General features: G+C 46.9%; 1 protein-coding gene across 3 annotated transcripts in view; it reads right to left on the bottom strand.

Moving 5' to 3' along the window:
• Positions 1 to 13,426, bottom strand: part of LOC126535661 (nuclear exosome regulator NRDE2) — a 331,490-nt gene that overhangs the window by 40,712 nt on the left and 277,352 nt on the right. The gene's annotated exons all lie outside the window — the stretch shown is intronic.

Raw genomic sequence — 13,426 nt, 5'->3', positions numbered from 1 at the left:
CAGGTACCGCACAAGCCTGCTGCCAGGGTAGCCGTTGCAAGGTTACGCGGCGGGGGTATGCGGCAGCAGGCTCAAGTTCTTCCGCAGCCAGGCTCCAAGTCGTGGCCGAGGACCCGCCGATTTTCGACATGTGGCACACAGGCTTTGTACCATCGTCTGTGCCGCCGCACATGCTGACTGTCGAAATCTGCGGACACCCCATTTCCATGGAGCCGGACACAGGGGCCAACGTGTCTGTCCTGATCGGGAAACAGTTCAAGCGTACCTTCCCCGGCGTGTCCGTCGAGGCTTCGGGCGTGATGCTGCGCAGCTACTCCGGGCAGCTCTCCCAGGTCCAGGGTCAGGCACAGGTCAGCATTCATTTGGCAACAGGGAGGCAACCCTTTCCCTTTACTTCATCAAGGGGTCATCGCCGACGCTGCTGGGCCGAAACTGGATTCATGCACTGGGCATTCGTCTGGCAGAGTACCAGGAAGCCTGCCTGCATGTGATGAAAGACGTCCCCAGCCTCCTGACCGAGTTCAAGTCCCTGTTCCAGCCAGGGGTGGGCACATTCGGCGGCACAATGGCTGGCATTTATGTACCTGAGGGAGCCCGGCCACGTTTTTTCAAGCCTCACCTACTGCCGGACAGGGTCATGTCATTGGGACATGTCATTTCCCAGGCTGGCCAAGCCCCGGGTCCCCTCAAAGTTGATGCTGTGCTCAAGGCACCTAAGCCCCAGAACAAGAAGGAGCTTCAGAGCTACCTCGGCCTCATCAACTTCTACAGGAGTTTCCTGCCAAACCTGTCGGAGCATTTACAGCCACTCCATCTTCTGCTTCGAGATGGTCAGCAATGGGTCTGGAAGAAGGAGCAGGACCGGGCCTTCTAGTGCAGCAAGGAGCTAATCACCAAGGCTATCAGCAGGCCTATAGGAGCTAATCACCAAGCTAATCAGCAGGCCTATAGCCACAAGGCCGCTAAGCTGAGCTTGCAGCAGGGCTGCCTACTGTGGGGTTTCAGGGTGGTGATCCCACAATGTCTCCGGTCCAGGGTCCTGCAGTTGCTGGACGCACGTCATCCTGGCGTGAAAAAGACCAAGATGGCGGCCCGGTCCCATGTTTGGTGGCCTGGCCTGGACCAGGAGATTGCTCACATGGTGCAGAGCTGCCAAATCTGCCAGGAACATCAACGGGCTTCACGTCATGTCGAAATCACCCCCTGGCCATTCCCACAAAGACCCTGGTCCCACCTACATGTGGATTTTGGGGGACCTTTCAAGGGCCATTACTTCCTGGTGGTGGTGGACGACTTTTCGAAGTGGGTGGAGGTTCTACCTGTCACCACTCCAACAGCAGGCGCGACCATCACAGCGCTACGACAGGTGTTCGCCACCCAGGGGTTGCCGGACGTCATTGTGTCCAACAATGGTCCTGCTTTCGCCAGCACAGAGTACCTTGCCTGGCTGACGAAGAACGGAATCCGCTGGATGATGGTTCCGCCGTACCACCCTGCTTCAAACGGTGCAGCTGAGCGAGTGGTGCAAACCATCAAGGACAAGCTCAAGAAGAGCCAGACTGGGGATTTCCGGATGCAGATTGGCTGGATACTGTTTCAATACCGGACCATGCCCCACGATGTGACTGGCCGTGCCCCCTGTGAGCTCTTGCTGGGTCGGATGGTCAAGACACCCTTGGACGTCTCGCATCCGGACCTCCGATCTACAGTGCTCCTGAAGCAGCTGAAGCAGAAGCCGACTGCTGACCAAGGGTGCCGTCCCGGGCCTTTGCCAGAGTCGGCAGCTCCAGTTTCTGCCAGGAACTTCCATCGTGGCCCACCCTGGTCCGCCGAACAGCTGGTGTCTCCTGCCAGCGCCTCATCGCTGCTTGTCCGTATGCCAGACGGGGGTGTAAGGGGGTGTAACAAGTATGTGACGCCCCCTCGGGCATAATCTTTGTTTGCCTGCCAGGCTCGGGAGGCAACACTGGTCACCGCACCGCAATAAACACCGACGAGCACAGCTGCTCGGTGGTCTGTCATCGTTCATCACCACCACGCTGCGAAGCGTTTGTGTAATGGAGGATACCTCAAGCCCTTTCTCGTTCTTGAACCCAGGCGGATCGTGACAGACGTTCATGTGGCAACCAAGAATATTTCTTAGATATGTGGACGACTGCTCTTGTGTGATAAAGAAGGATTCCCTGGATGCTTTTTCGTCATATTTAAACTCAATAAAACATCCCATAAATTTTACAGTTGAATTGGAGGAGGATCATTGATTGCCTTTTCTGGACGTTATGGTGCAACGCGGAACAGGACTCCGTTTTAATGTGTTCCAAAAACCTACGCACATGGGACGCTACTTGAACTTCATGTCAAATCATCCTGCTTGCCACAAATGTTCCATCACCGCATCGCTTATACAGCGTTCGCAACAAACCTGCAGTTCTTCGAAAGACCTCGAAAAAGATTTGGAAGCCATTCATCTTGAACTTTTACACAACTATCCTACTTCATTTTGGCTTCAGTGTAGCGCCACCTATCCCACCTGCCTAGTGCTTCTTCCACATTTGCTTCTGGTAAACGTGCTGCGATACCTTATGCTCCCGGTACTAGGGAAGCCTTAGCCCACATACTTCATTCTTTTGATGTGCACACTGCACATGTGCCAGCCAAAAAGCTGAAAAACGTGCTTGTAAATATCAAAGACAAGCTGCCGAAAGAAAGGTACCCAGGTGTTGTGCATAACATTCCTTGTGCAGACCAGTTGCATCTACATCGGCGAGACGGGCAATTTTCAAAGGCGCATCAAGGAACACTGTCATGATATCACAAAACAAAAAGCTTCTTCTAACGCTCTTGCCGAGCATTCTGTAACAGAAAGACATGATATTGACTGGGGTGGGGTGTATGTGCTAGCCACTGAAAGTAATCTAACTTCACGTGTGCATCTCCAGTCATTATTATAATCCAAACTACTGAGACAATGCTGAACCGTAATGACGGCAGGCTTCCTTCCGTTTATGCCCACTGTTTGGGCCACATTTTCACACGTACATAATCGTCTCACCCCTTTAGTTTACTTAAATTGTGAACAAGGGCCCTGTATGGGAGCCAAAAAGTCTTGGTTTCTTTTAATATTTTTCATCTGTGTTCGCTTTACCCTTGACTCTGAGCAATCCCAACCAGACAAGTTTTCATTGCACTCTTGATTTCTGGGTATGGTGACATGACAACCCTCTCCGCCTCCTTTGGACTTTCCCTTTCATCTATGTCGCTCTTTTAGAACCCACCTCCTGAAACATCCTGTTCTGTGAGAAAGAGGGGCGGGGGTTGTCAGAAAATTTTTGAAAGGAGAGCAGGGTTCAACCCCCCCCCCCCCCCGCCTTCCACTTCCAGCGACGCCAATGCCACGCGCCACCCGTGCCCTCATTTTCGTTGTCAATGTGGTTCCCTCTGTTTCAAAGCACCATAAAGCCACTCGGCACCAAACCGCAACTTTGGCTGCCGATTACTAACAAGGAAACACTGTTAGGCCTAGCTGGCAGGGGTCTCAGGCGGCATGCTGTTGCAGGAAGCTTGTCCTTGATGTTCCCACATCATCATCATCATCATCATCAGCCTGGTTACGCCCACTGCAGGGCAAAGGCCTCTCCCATACTTCTCCAACAACCCCGGTCATGTACTAATTGCGGCCATGCCGTCCCTGCAAACTTCTTAATCTCATCCGCCCACCTAACTTTCTGCCGCCCCCTGCTACGCTTCCCTTCCCTTGGGATCCAGTCCGTAACCCTTAATGACCATCGGTTATCTTCCCTCCTCATTACATGTCCTGCCCATGCCCATTTCTTTTTCTTGATTTCAACTAAGATGTCATTAACTCGCGTTTGTTCCCTCACCCAATCTGCTCTTTTCTTATCCCTTAACGTTACACCTATCATTCTTCTTTCCATAGCTCGTTGCGTCGTCCTCAATTTGAGTAGAACCCTTTTCGTAAGCCTCCAGGTTTCTGCCCCGTAGGTGAGTACTGGTAAGACACAGCTATTATACACTTTTCTCTTGAGGGATAATGGCAACCTGCTGTTCATGATCTGAGAATGCCTGCCAAACGCACCCCAGCCCATTCTTATTCTTCTGATTATTTCCGTCTCATGATCCGGATCCGCCGTCACTACCTGCCCTAAGTAGATGTATTCCCTTACGACTTCCAGTGCCTCGCTGCCTATTGTAAATTGCTGTTCTCTTCCTAGACTGTTAAACATTACTTTAGTTTTCTGCAGATTAATTTTTAGACCCACTCTTCTGCTTTGCCTCTCCAGGTCAGTGAGCATGCATTGCAATTGGTCCCCTGAGTTACTAAGCAAGGCAATATCATCAGCGAATCGCAAGTTACTAAGGTATTCTCCATTAATTTTTATCCCCAATTCTTCCCAATCCAGGTCTCTGAATACCTCCTGTAAACACGCTGTGAATAGCATTGGAGAGATCGTATCTCCCTGCCTGACGCCTTTCTTTATTGGGATTTTGTTGCTTTCTTTATGGAGGACTACGGTGGCTGTGGAGCCGCTATAGATATTTTTCAGTATTTTTACATACGGCTCGTCTACACCCTGATTCCTTAATGCCTCCATGACTGCTGAGGTTTCGACAGAATCAAACGCTTTCTCATAATCAATGAAAGCTATATATAAGGGTTGGTTATATTCCGCACATTTCTCTATCACCTGATTGATAGTGTGAATATGATCTATTGTTGAGTAGCCTTTACGGAATCCTGCCTGGTCCTTTGCTTGACAGAAGTCTAAGGTGTTCCTGATTCTATTTGCGATTACCTTAGTAAATATTTTGTAGGCAACGGACAGTAAGCTGATCGGTCTATAATTTTTCAAGTCTTTGGCGTCCCCTTTCTTATGGATTAGGATTATGTTAGCGTTCTTCCAAGATTCCGGTACGCTCGACGTCATGAGGCATTGCGTATACAGGGTGGCCAGTTTCTCTAGAACAATCTGCCCACCATCCTTCAACAAATCTGCTGTTACCTGATCCTCCCCAGCTGCCTTCCCCCTTTGCATTTCTCCCAAGGCTTTCTTTACTTCTTCCGGCGTTACCTTTGGGACTTCGAATTCCTCTAGACTATTTTCTCTTCCATTATCGTCGTGGGTGCCACTGGTACTGTATAAATCTCTATAGAACTCCTCAGCCACTTGAACTATCTCATCCATATTAGTAATGATATTGCCGGCTTTGTCTCTTAACGCATACATCTGATTCTTGCCAATTCCTAGTTTCTTCTTCACTGTTTTTAGGCTTCCGCCGTTCCTGAGAGCATGTTCAATTCTATCCATATTATACTTCCTTATGTCAGCTGTCTTACGCTTGTTGATTAACTTTGAAAGTTCTGCCAGTTCTATTCTAGCTGTAGGGTTAGAGGCTTTCATACATTGGCGTTTCTTGATCAGATCTTTCGTCGCCTGCGATAGTTTACTGGTATCCTGCCTAATCGAGTTACCACCGACTTCCATTGCACACTTCTTAATGATGCCCACAAGATTGTCGTTCATTGCTTCAACACTAAGGTCCTCTTCCTGAGTTAAAGCCGAATACCTGTTCTGTAGCTTGATCTGGAATTCCTCTATTTTCCCTCTTACCGCTAACTCATTGATCGGCTTCTTATGTACCAGTTTCTTCCGTTCCCTCCTCAGGTCTAGGCTAATTCGAGTTCTTACCATCCTGTGGTCACTGCAGCGCACCTTGCCGAGCACGTCCACATCTTGTATGATGCCAGGGTTAGCGCAGAGTATGAGGTCTATTTCATTTCTAGTCTCACCGTTCGGGCTCCTCCACGTCCACTTTCGGCTATCCCGCTTGCGGAAGAAAGTATTCATTATCCTCATATTATTCTGTTCCGCAAACTCGACTAATAACTCCCCCCTGCTATTCCTAGTGCCTATGCCATATTCCCCCACTGCCTTGTCTCCAGCCTGCTTCTTGCCTACCTTGGCATTAAAGTCGCCCATTAGTATAGTGTATTTGGTTTTCACTCTACCCATCGCCGATTCCACGTCTTCATAGAAGCATTCGACTTCCTGGTCATCATGACTGGATGTAGGGGCGTAGACCTGTACAATCTTCATCTTGTACCTCTTGTTAAGTTTAACAACAAGACCTGCCACCCTCTCGTTAATGCTATAGAATTCCTGTATGTTACCAGCTATATTCTTATTAATCAGGAATCCGACTCCTAGTTCTCTTCTTTCCTCTAGGCCGCGGTAGCACAGGACGTGCCCGCTTTTTAGCACTGTATATGCTTCTTTTGGCCTCCTAACTTCACTGAGCCCTATTATATCCCATTTACTGCCCTCTAATTCCTCCAATAGCACTGCTAGACTCGCCTCACTAGATAACGTTCTAGCGTTAAACGTTGCCAGGTTCATATTCCACGTGGAGACAAATAGTGATTACACTCTCGGGCTGAAGTGAAGGTAGCACGCTTGCGGAGAAGTTTGGGCAGGCCATGGCAACTACTGCACACGCCTATCAAGTTTGTATGTGTCCGTACTGGCAGGAATGAAGAGGAATGATGAAAGCTTGTATGTGAACACGAAAAATATAAGCTCCGAACTGGATTTGTGGAACACAGTTAAAACTAACAGTGGAGTTGAGGTTGCACGCACGGTATCTACACTTTGTGATGACAAGCATCGCGACGGGCAGATGTAAAACACACTCACAGCATCGGCCATCACAGAATTTTGAATAGGTACTGACCCTTGCACTGTTTTACACCCGAACCGTCTCGAGTGAGGCTACCTTAGCAGGACTCTTTGAGGAATTGTCAGACATTGTTTGGGATATCATCGGCCTTAGTGAGATTAGAACTGGTGAGGCTTATACATTGCTGAACAATGTCATCTCCTATAGAGGTCTCCTAGATAAGAAGCAATATGGGGTAGGATTCCTAATCCATAAGGACATAGCGGGCAACATTGACAAACTCTACAGCATTAATGAGAGGGTAGCTGTAGTGGTAATCAAACTTAATAACAGGTACAGATTAAAGGTAGTACAAGCCTACGGTCCAACATCCAGTCACGATGATGAAGAAGTAGGTCAGTTTAATGAAGATGTTAAATTAGCGACGAGAAAAGTGCAAACTCAGTATACTGTAGTAATGGGCGACTTCAATGCAAAAGTGGGGAAAAAGCAGGCTGGTGAACAAGCAGTTGGCAACTGCGGCGTCGATTCTAGGAATGCCAGGGGAGAGATGCTGGTAGAATTCCCAGAAAGGAATAAGCTTCGAATAATGAACACCTTTTTCAGGAAGCGCAGCAACAGAAAGTGGACCTGGGAAAGCCCTTATGGCAAAGCAAGAAATGAAATTGACTTCATAGTTTCTGCTGATCCCAGTATAGTGCAGGATGTAGAAGTGATAGGCAGGGTAAAGTGCAGTGATCATAGGTTAGTGAGGGCTAGGATTCACCTCAATTTGAAGAGAGAAAAAGCTAAATTGTTCCAGAACAAACAAGTCAACCTAGAAGCAGTAAGGGCAAAAGCAGACAAATTCAGGCTGGTACTTGCAAACAAATATGCAGCCTTAGAACAAAGAGATGATGATGACATAGAGCTAATGAATGAAACCGTAACTAGGTTGGCTTCAGAGGCAGCAAATGAAGTGAAAAGCAAGGCACCAAGGCAACCAATAGGCAAGCTCTCCCAATTAACAAAGGACCTGATAAAGAAACGACAAAATGAAAGTGTTCAACTCAAGAGATAAGATAGAATTCACGGAACTGTCAAAACTGATCAACAAGGCGAAAATATGAGACATTCGAAACTATAACGTGAAAAAAACTGAAGAAGCCGTAAAAAATGGACACAGCCTGAAATTGATGAGAAAGAAACTTGCCATAGGACAAACCAAGATGTATGCACTGAAAGATAAGCAGGGTAATATCATCAGCAATCTCCAAGATATAGAAAAAGCAGCAAAATAATTCTATACTGACCTGTACAGTACCCAGAGGAGTCAGGATACCTCAATTAGAAACATTATTGAACAGGATACAGGAACTCCTCCTATAACTAGCGATGAGGTCAGAAGGGCCTTGCAAGACATGAAATGAGGAAGAGCGGCAGGAGAAGATGGAATAATAGTCGATTTAATCAAAGATGGAGCAGACATAATGCCTGAAAAACTGGTGGCTCTTTATACGAAGTGTCTATCGACTGCAAGAGCCCCAGAAAACTGGAAGAATGCAAACATTATACTAATCCACAAAAAGGGAGATCTTAAAGAATTGAAAAATTCTTTAAGCTTACTCCCAGTATTATATAAAATATTTACCAAAATAATCTCCAATAGAATAAGGGCAACACTGGACTTCAGTCAACCAAGGGAACAGGCTGGCTTCAGGAAGGGATACTTTACAATGGATCACATCCATGTCATTAATCAGGTTATCGAGAAATCTGCAGAGTATAGTAAGCCTTTCTATATGGCTTTCATAGCTTACGAAAAGGCATTTGATTCAGTAGAGATACCATCAGTCATAGCGGCATTACAAAATCAAGGATTACAGAATGCTGACATAAATACCTTGGAAAATATCTACAGAGGTTCTACAGCTACCTTAAAGCGCGGGCTACATGGAGTGAATTGTCACGGCAAACGCGGCGCGGCGAACAGGGGCGCGGCGGCAAGACGTCGAAGATGCGCTGCATAGCAATACATGAGGCGGAACAGTGGGCGGACGCCGCCGCGAGTTCGCCGTGTTGACGCCAGTGTTATCAGACTTAGCATACGCGTTGTGGTAAACGATGAAACAAATATAAGCGCTTTTTAAGGTGGCATATACCGCTTTTATAATTGAAAAATACACCAATACTAGCGCAGACACCAACGTGGTTGCAGAAGACGAGAAAAGGCCCGCGCGCGAAAGACCAGCATGCCTAGCGACCGGAACTGGCGCCTCCCGATTGGCTGTCGTCCGCCGCTGCGCGCTTGACGCTTCCGGCGGCCCGACGAAAATATTTGGACAGGCAGGTCGGCGGCGGCCATCAAATTTTTGGACGCCAGCCATCGGGCGTTCGCCGCCCAAGGAAGTTCGTCGCTCGGACGCCTGTTATTCGCCCCATGTATTCCAGGCATAAGTATACACAAGAAAAGCAGGAAGATACCTATAAAGAAAGGGGCCAGACAGGGAGACACAATCTCTCCAATGCTATTCACTGCGTGCTTAGAACTATTCAAGCTATTAAACTGGGAAGGCTTAGAAGTAAAGATCGACGGCAAATATCTCAGCAATTTTCGGTTTGCCGATCACATTGTTCTATTCAGCAAAAATGCGGACGAGTTAAAACAAATGATTCAGGACCTTAACAGAGAGAGTGTAAGAATGGGGTTGAAGATTAATATGCAGAAGACAAAGATAATGATAAATAGCCGGGCAAAGGAACAAGAGTTTAGGATCACCAGTCGGCCTCTAGAGTCTGTGAAGGAGTATGTTTACCTAGGTAAATTAATCACAGGGAACCCTGATCATGAGAAGGAAATTCACAGAAGAATGAAAGTGGATTGGATCGCATACGGCAGACATTGCCAGCACCTGACTGGAAGCTTACCATTATCACTGAAAAGGAAGGTGTAAAATCAGTGCATTTTACCAGTGCTGACATATGGGGCAGAGACTTGGAGACTGAAAAAGAACCTTGAGAACAAGTTAAGGACAGTGCAAAGAGCGATGGAACGAAGAGTGCTAGTCATAACATTAGGAGACAGAAACAGAGCGGTTTGGATCAGAGAGCAAACGGGTATAGACAATATTCTAATTGACATCCAGAGAAAAAAATGCAGCTGGGCAGGTCATGTAATGCACTAGTTAGATAGCCGTTGGACCATTAGGGCTACAGAACGGGTACCAAGAGAAGGAAAACGCAATCGAGGATGACACAAAACTAGGTGGAACGATGAAATTAGGAAATTCACAGGCACTAGTTGGAATCAGTTGGTGCAGGACAGGGGTAATTGGAGATCACAGGGAGAGGCCTTCATCCTGCAGTGGACATAAAACAGGCTGATGATGATGATATTGAATAAAGCACAGCAAACAGGAACATTTTGTAAACAAATTTTTTTTTGTGATGCTAGAGTAATAAAAAATTGGATTTACTTTCTGCCCACAAACTGAGGAGCTGAAGGGTGAAAACGCACCACTGAGAAGTGGCCAGAGCAAAGACACCTAGCGGCCTAAGCAATCACGCGCCCGCAGAGTGCGCACATGTAGTGCGCCGCTGCCTCTGCCAATGTGGCTTTTTTTTTTCCCCTTTCCTTGTTCATTCGCTACGCATCTCCTCCTTTGCATTGCCCTTGGCCGCTCTCCTCACTCTTTCCTCCACCTTACTGAGAAGAGTGCTCATTGCCTCACTTGTCATTGGGATTTCCCAGCAGCCAGTGGCGCAGCCAGAAATTTTGTTAAGGGGCGGCACACAGTAGACGATTGGGATGAGGAGAGTGAGGGTGGGAGGGGCTATGCCTGGTGTACCCCCTTCTGGCTACACCAGTGCTGACAACTGCATTACAACTGGTATTTCTATTCATGCGGCTGCATTATAAGTGGTGTGCATATACATGGTGTTCTGTAAGAGGATAAATGGTAATCAAAAAAGAGCGCATTGTAGGTGTTTCTGCACTATAAGTGGTATAAGTGGCATGAGGTTATCCAAGCGTACTACCCATGCATCTTACTTTGATGTCGTTGTGTAGAGGAAAGAAGCCATTACTTGATGGATCATGCATGGGTCGCATGCACAGGTGGGGCACCACACATGATGGAGCTAATTTTAGCCTCTTGCTTGACGTGTTCAGAGAGGCATAGGTCGGCAGTACGTTTGTTCATCCCAGCAGAAATGGTTGTGTTTGGGAGTGTGCACTATGCCATAGTAAGCATAATTTATCAAACTCATAATGGTGGTCCTCGGGAATATAAAGCCTACAACTGTGCAATCTGTAGCAGAAACTTCACACTTGCTTGGTCATGGCCCCCTTGCATGTGCCATTCCAAATGGCACGAAGAGACTTCGGAAGCAAGAGAAAGCACTATTCAACCTTTGACCAAAGTGGAAAGCATCCATCTCCACAGGGAGCACAAGTGCAGGAGACTGAGGCTCCAACTGTCAATGAGTGCAGCGGGCATAAGCTGTGCCGGGTAAAAGGCAGTCTTGATTGCCCCCGCTAGGAGGGTTATTTCTGCACCCTAGTGCCCAAGCACCCTCCGCAAAACAAACAAGCCTGCTATATATAGGGAGCCCGACTGAAAATTTATATCTTAAGATTGCTACTAGCTGTAAATAAGATTCTAATGCATGAATAAATATAACTTGTGCATTTTGCTACGTCATTTTTGTACCCTAGGGCCCATACACTCTCTGCTGCACGCACAAGGCATCTGGTGTACTTTACTCCAGCTACGTCTCTGATACAGGCCACCCGAATTTTTTTTAAAAACCATTGCATGCACCCATTATTGTGAAAGCAGAATATTTTTTAAAATTTGTAGTGAGCTCCTGTGTTTCAGACATGATACAACACTGTGAGCCAAGAGGTTACTTGTCAAACATTCTAAATATAAAACAAAATATTTTCACCTATTTAGCCATGTAGCTTATAGGAAGAATCCGCAAAACTGCAAGCTGGAATGTTAGTTAACCACAGTAGCAAACAGCAGTTTTTGGAAGAGTCAAGGAATACATTGTGAAAACTGCAATGTTAAATATTAAAGCTGACCTTAGTGTAGATGCAATCTTTCTTTGTGCTATGAAGGAACTAAAGCAAAAGAAATTAAAATTGGCAATGTCTGACGTGTGAATGCTCGACTCTCTTGCTTGTTTTCCCTGCACGGCTCCCACGTCTCCTATAATCTGGCTTCACCATGTAGCTAAGGGCCGCCAATGGTCAGTGTAGTTGCAAAATAGTACGAGAGATGGCACGAGTGTTGTCCTGATTACACCACCTAACGGCAGGGTTCATCATCATCATCAGCCTGGTTACGCCCACTGCAAGGCAAAGGCCTCTCCCATACTTCTCCAACTACCCTGGTCATGTACCAGTTGTGGCCATGTTGTCCCTGCAAACTTCTTAATCTCATCCGCCCACCTAACTTTCTTCCACCCCCTGCTACAGTTCCCTTCCCTTGGAATTCAGTCCGTAACCCTTAATGACCACTGGTTATCTTCCCTCCTCATTACATGTCCTGCCCATGCGCAATTCTTTTGTTTGATTTCAACTAAGATGTCATTAACTCGCATTTGTTTACTCACCCAATCTGCTCTTTTCTTATCCCTTAACGTTACACCTATCATCAGTCTTTTCATAGATTGTTGCGTCGTCCTCAATTTAAGTAGAACCCTTTTCGTAAGCCTCCAGGTTTCTGTCCCGTACGTCAGTACTGGTAAGACACAGCTGTTATACACTTTTCTCTTGAGGGATAGTAGCAACCTGCTATTCATGATCCGAGCATGCCTGCCAAAGGCACCCCAGCCTATTCTTATTCTTCTGATTATTTCAGTCTCATGATCCAGATCCGCGGTCACTACCTGTCCTAAGTAGATGTATTCCCTTATCACTTCCAGTGCCTCGCTACCTATCGTAAACTGCTGTTCTCTTCCGAGACTGTTAAACATTACTTTAGTTTTCTGCAGATTAATTTTTAGACCGACCCTTCTGCTTTGCCTCTCCAGGTCAGTGAGCATGCATTGCATTTGGTCCCCTGAGTTACTAAGCAAGGCAATATCATCAGTGAATCGCAAGTTACTAAGCTATTTTCCATTAACTCTTATCCCCAATTCTTCCCAAATCAGGTCTCTGAATACCTCTTGTAAACACGCTGTGAATAGCATTGGAGAGATCGTGTTTCGCTGCCTGACACCTTTCTTTATTGCGATTTTGTTGCTTTCTTTATGGAGAACTACAGTGGCTATAGAGCCGCTATAGATATATTTCAGTATTTTTACATACGGCTCGTCTACACCCTGATTCCGTAATGCCTCCATGACTGCTGAGGTTTCGACTGAATCAAATGCTTTCTCGTAATCAATGGCAGGGTTACTTGGGCGCAAAAGGGAGTAGCCTCTGCCTCTTTGGCTTGGGGTTGGCAGAGTGTGCAGACGTCTTTTACGCCGGCCAGCACGCTGCGTGGGACCGTCCCAAGAAGGCACCGGAATGGACGAACACGATCGTTCAAACACACTGCCGTTTGCATGACTGTACATGCAAACGATTCAGCGTTGGTATTCAGCATAGGAACGAACATATTTGCTCGACATACTGTCAGAGTGAGTCTGACTTCCTCGATTTGTCGGTGCCCGTGGGCATGTTTCTATTGGTAGTAATTCGACTAGCTGGCATAGGTGTGTGAAAGGTGGAATAAATGCCTTTGTGATTGTTTGC

This window comes from Dermacentor andersoni, chromosome 7 (genome assembly GCF_023375885.2).
Source record: "Dermacentor andersoni chromosome 7, qqDerAnde1_hic_scaffold, whole genome shotgun sequence".
NCBI lineage: Eukaryota > Metazoa > Arthropoda > Arachnida > Ixodida > Ixodidae > Dermacentor > Dermacentor andersoni.
Note: the sequence above shows the minus strand (reverse complement) of the source record. Positions and strands in the feature narration are given on the sequence as shown.